General features: G+C 37.3%; 1 pseudogene; it reads right to left on the bottom strand.

Annotated features, from left to right (window-relative positions):
- Nucleotides 1-563: 563 nt before the first annotated feature.
- On the bottom strand, nt 564-3,262 carry LOC144961473 (homeobox protein Hox-A4-like; annotated as a pseudogene).
- Between the last annotated feature and the right edge of the window lie 1,738 nt (nt 3,263-5,000).

The raw sequence follows: 5,000 nt of genomic DNA on the forward strand, positions 1-5,000 counted from the left end.
AAATATAGGATATGGACGACGTGCTCTAAGTTTGCAGTCTGATAACCCAATTCCTTATGGGCTCATTGTAGCAATGGAAATCTAAAAAAAAAAAATGACGCAAAATTTTGTCCATTTCAACAATGTTAAACTAGGCCCATAAATGAGCTTTATATAGAGCAATATCCACTAAAATGTACTCAAGGCGCTGTACAAGGGGTACCTGTCAACAGCAACATTTAACATGTAGGACGGGACATATTACAATTTTTCGGACAAAGACAACACTGTTAACGGCCAGGAAATCATTTTACACCTGAGTACGGAGAGAGAAAGTGAGTAAAGAGCCTTTTCCAAAGACTCAACTATGCGCCGAGCGCGAGGCTCGAACCCAGGACCTTCCGATCCGAAAGCGAGTGTCATACCACTAGACCACATAGCCGCAAAGTCACTTTAAATAGCTTTAGAAATAAATAATTTACCCTCAGCATGATCCAAAATAAATTGCTCCAAAGTCTGAATATAGGTTCTAACAGAACTAAACTTTCCTTTTCAACAAGATTTTTGAGTCAAAGAAGCGACTGTTGGTCTGTAGCTTGGCAGGTCTGCATAATATGATGTGACAAGACAAGAAAACTGCCAACAATTCCAGACAGTTCAAATTCATGACAAATTTATGGTTTGTGTTTATTTTGGATCAACTTTTATCATTTTCTTTCTTTGAAACGTTTGCCTAAAAGATAAAGGGGGCAGAGTGGCTCAGCGGTACGTTCTTTGCTTCGTACCCGAAAAGAACCGAGTTCGATCCCCCTCCACTGCGCTGTGTGGCCTTGAGCAAGTCACCTCGCTCTAGCTCAATTTGTGGCGGCGCTGCACTGCGGCTGACGCCTGAGTCATTCCAGTCTTTCCCTTGGAATAGACCCTAGAGATAAATGTCCCCCATGAGTTAAACAAATGAATTTTTATTTCTTTTCATTTTTTTAAATTTTATTTTTATTTTTTGTTGGTAAAACTGGACGCATGTTGGCTGAAGTATTTTGTGATCATATATTATAATATATGCATGCATTGAATAGACAATGAATGAAAACTCGTAAAATTTCCCTTATAATGATAAATAATAAGAGCAATCCATTGTAAAGATGGCTACATAAACGAATCCGTGACCTCGAACTTGGCAGGGTCAACGTAACCTTCCAGCAGCCTCGTTTTGGTGTTGGGCTGGTTGTGTTCCTTTCTTGTATTTCATCCGTCTGTTCTGGAACCAAATCTTAATCTGTCTCTCGGATAGACTGAGGTGGTAGCGATCTCTACTCTTCTTCGACGAGTAAGGTATCTGTTTGATACAGAAGAGGGAAAAAGAAATAATTAGCAAGATAATAAATTAGATTTTTTTTATAAATATTGAATTTGAGATTTTCTATAGTTTAATTGGTATAACCATTTTTATACTCGATAAGAGGTGAAAATATAAGACTTTTGTTGAGCCGGAGCTAACGCCAACAGGCGTCACAGTATGTTTGAACCCTAACAGTAACAGAAATGGTACCTTTCTTTTGGACATATTCTGTGACGAAATTAGAAAATTCCTGCCAAAATTTAAATGCAATGACCGCGTATTTCAAAATGTGTAGAAACTCATTCAGGGGAAGAGCAATTCGATCGGAATTGGATTCAGTAGTCTGATGTCACGCCACCCGGCAACGGCGGCCATCTTGGTTCTAAACAAAGAAAATCATTACTTTTTAATCTTCATGCTGGCTAGAACTTTTCATATGTCTTGTGATCAGAATGTGTAAATGTCAAAATAAGATCATATTTATGTTTTTTCCCCTCTGAATACGCTTTTATGCTCGCCGGAGAAATATTTCATAAGGGCGTCCGCCATTGTTTCGATAGTTTAGAGCCAGTTGCTAAGTTACCATGCGTCATTCGAGGGAAGTGACGTTACGACTGTTGAAGAGTATTGGGGCACGAGGTAGAGTAACAACTTTACCCGCCCGGCTCAACCGAGATCTAAGCACATTGGACGATCAGCGACTGAATCCCAAAACCATTAAACCAATCCGGAATACGATTCAATAGTCTGATGTCACGCCTCCCGCCAACGGCGGCCATCTTGGTTCTAAACAAAGAAAATCATTCCTTTTTATTTTTCATGCTGGCTAGAACTTTTCATATGCCTTGTGATCAGAATGTGTAAAAGTCAAAACATGATTAAATGTATGTCTTTTTTTTTTCCCTCTGGATACCCTTTATGCTCGCCGGAGAAATATTCATACGGGCGTCCGCCATTGTTCCGATAGTTTTGAGCCAGTGTTGCTAAGTTACCATGCGTCATTAGGAAGGAAGTGACGTTACGACTGTTGAATCCTATTGGGGTACGAGCTAGAGTACAACTTACTTGTTATAATGGAATTCTTTTTCTAGTTCAAGGATTTGTTGTCTTGTATAAGCTGTTCTGTTTCTCTTGGACTCGGCGAGGATAGAAGTCGCTGGAATCAAAGAATTGAACAATACTATTTATTATGGACAATCGTCAGGAGAATAATGATGAAACCTTCATAAAAACATTAAAGACAATCAGAAAAGGACTATATTATTTCTTTAAAAGAAATAGATTTGGGGTTTAAAATTGTTCCGTATAGCCCTCTTGTTAAATGTGAGGCTATGAGGTCTAGATAGTGCTATGAAAACTCGCTTTCGGATCGGAAGGTCCTGGGTTCGAGCCTCGCTCGGAGCATAATTGAGTCCTTGGAAACGACTCTTTACTCACATTCTCTCACCGTACTCAGGTGTAAATTGAGTACCTGGCCTTTAACTATGTCAGAAAAAAATTGCAATATCGCCTAACAGGCGTCATATCTCGTTCTACATGTAACGTGTGGCTGTTGGTCAGGGACCCCTTGTAAAGCGCTTTGAGCACGTTTAGTGGCTATTGCGCTATATAAAAGCTCAATTTAAATAATATTTCCAAACGAGCACAGAATTACTGGCAAATCTAAAGATTATAAAACTTTTTTACAGATTGATATGCGAGTAACTTGCAAACCTTTTAAAAAAAATTAAAGGTGTCACCCTTTGACTCAAATGATTATTTATAAAATCTGCTAGTGCCTAATGATCGGTCATCATTTAATCTTGGGGAATCGCCATCTGGCTGCCTTGTTGCCAGATACATTTGCGCGCACCTACAGACCTTTATTACAGGACCGATTTTGATCGTTGATGGCTCAAAAGAATCGTCTCGATCAATGTTATTTTCCACAATACAGTAGTACATGTATAATCATCAAAATAGATGAGTGTCTGTTAGTAAAAGTCTTTATGTGACCCATCGTCTCAAACGGTATTATGTCGGAACGAACCATATGCTTAAAGGGCCGAATTAAATGTTAAACTGGTCAAAAATATAAATTATTGGCAATAGCACCCTATAATATGGTATCCATTCTCCTCAATAAATCATACAAACTCAACACAAGTCTGATATGTCTGGCTATAAATTCAATTTTCAACATCTTAACCATCCGACTTAATACCGTTTTTAGGCGAAGGGTCACTTATTTCTCCGCAAACATTGCGGGTTCTGCACTAGTCTTTCAACAAACAAACAAAAAGCAAACAAACATACAAACTAACAAAAATGTCTTTGACATGCGCACAGACAGTAATATTCAGTCTGAATGAGTCAGTTGGTTTATTTAAAAATGAGAACTTTTTTTTTCCAAAATGGGGTCATTTGAATGGATCAATATTTGAAGGACGACAATTGCTGGCCAAAATTTTAATTACGACTTCTTCTTCTTCTTCTTCTTCTTCTTCTTCTTCTTCTTCTTCTTCTTCTTCTTCTTCTTCTTCTTCTTCTTCTTCTTCTTCTTCTTCTTTCTTCTTCTTCTTCTTCTCTTCTTCTTCTTCTTCTCTTCTTCTTCTCTTCTTCTTCTTCTTCTTTCTTCTTCTTCTTCTTCTTCTTCTTCTTCTTCTTCTTCTTCTTCTTCTCTCTTCTTCTTCTCTTCTTCTTCTTCTTCTTCTTCTTCTTCTTCTTCTTCTTCTTCTTCTTCTTCTTCTTCTTCTTCTTTCTTCTTCTTCTCTCTTCTTCTTCTTCTTCTTCTTCTTCTTCTCTTCTTCTTCTTCTTCTTCTTCTTCTTTTCTTCTTCTTCTTCTTCTTCTTCTTTCTTCTTCTCTTCTTCTTCTTCTTCTTCTTTCTTCTTCTTCTTCTTCTTCTCTTCTCTTCTTCTTCTTCTTCTTCTTCTTCTTCTTCTCTTCTTCTTCTTCTTTCTTCTTCTTCTTCTTCTTTCTTCTTCTTCTTCTTTCTTCTTCTTCTCTTCTTCTTCTTCTTCTTCTTCTTCTTCTTCTTCTTCTTCTTCTTCTTCTTCTTCTTCTTCTTCTTCCCTCTTCTTCTTCTTCTTCTTCTTCTTCTTCTTCTTCTTCTTTCTTCTTCTCTTCTTCTTCTTCTTCTCTTCTTCTCTTCTTCTACATCTTCTTCTTCTTCTTCTTCTTCTTCTTCTTCTTCAACATCTTCTCTTCTCTTCTTCTTCTTCTTCTTCTTCTTCTTCTTCTTCTTCTTCTTCTTCTTCTTCTTCTTCTTCTTCTTCTTCTTCTCTTCTTCTTCTTCTCTTCTTCTTCTCTTCTTCTTCTCTTCTTCTTCTTCTTCTTCTTCTTCTTCTTCTTCTTCTCTTCTTCTTCTTCTTCTCTTCTTCTTCTTCTTCTTCTTTCTTCTTCTTCTTCTTCTTCTTCTTCTTCTAATCTCTTCTTCTCTTCTTCTTCTTCTTCTTCTTCTTCTTCTTCTTCTTCTTCTTCTTCTTCTTCCCTTCTTCTTCTTCTTCTTCTTCTTCTTCTTCTTCTTCTTCTTCTTCTTCTTCTTCTACATCTTCTTCTTCTTCTTCTTCTTCTTCTTCTTCTTCTTCTTCTTCTTCTTCTTCTTCTTCTTCTTCTTCTTCTTCTTCTTCTTCTTCTTCTTCTTCTTCTTCTCTTCTTCTTCTTCTTCTTCTTCTTCTTCTTCTTCTTCTTCTTCTCTTCTT

The sequence above is a fragment of the Berghia stephanieae genome, unplaced genomic scaffold, assembly GCF_034508935.2.
Source record: "Berghia stephanieae isolate SIO BIC M18660-M18661 unplaced genomic scaffold, UCSD_Bste_1.3 scaffold2572, whole genome shotgun sequence".
NCBI lineage: Eukaryota > Metazoa > Mollusca > Gastropoda > Nudibranchia > Aeolidiidae > Berghia > Berghia stephanieae.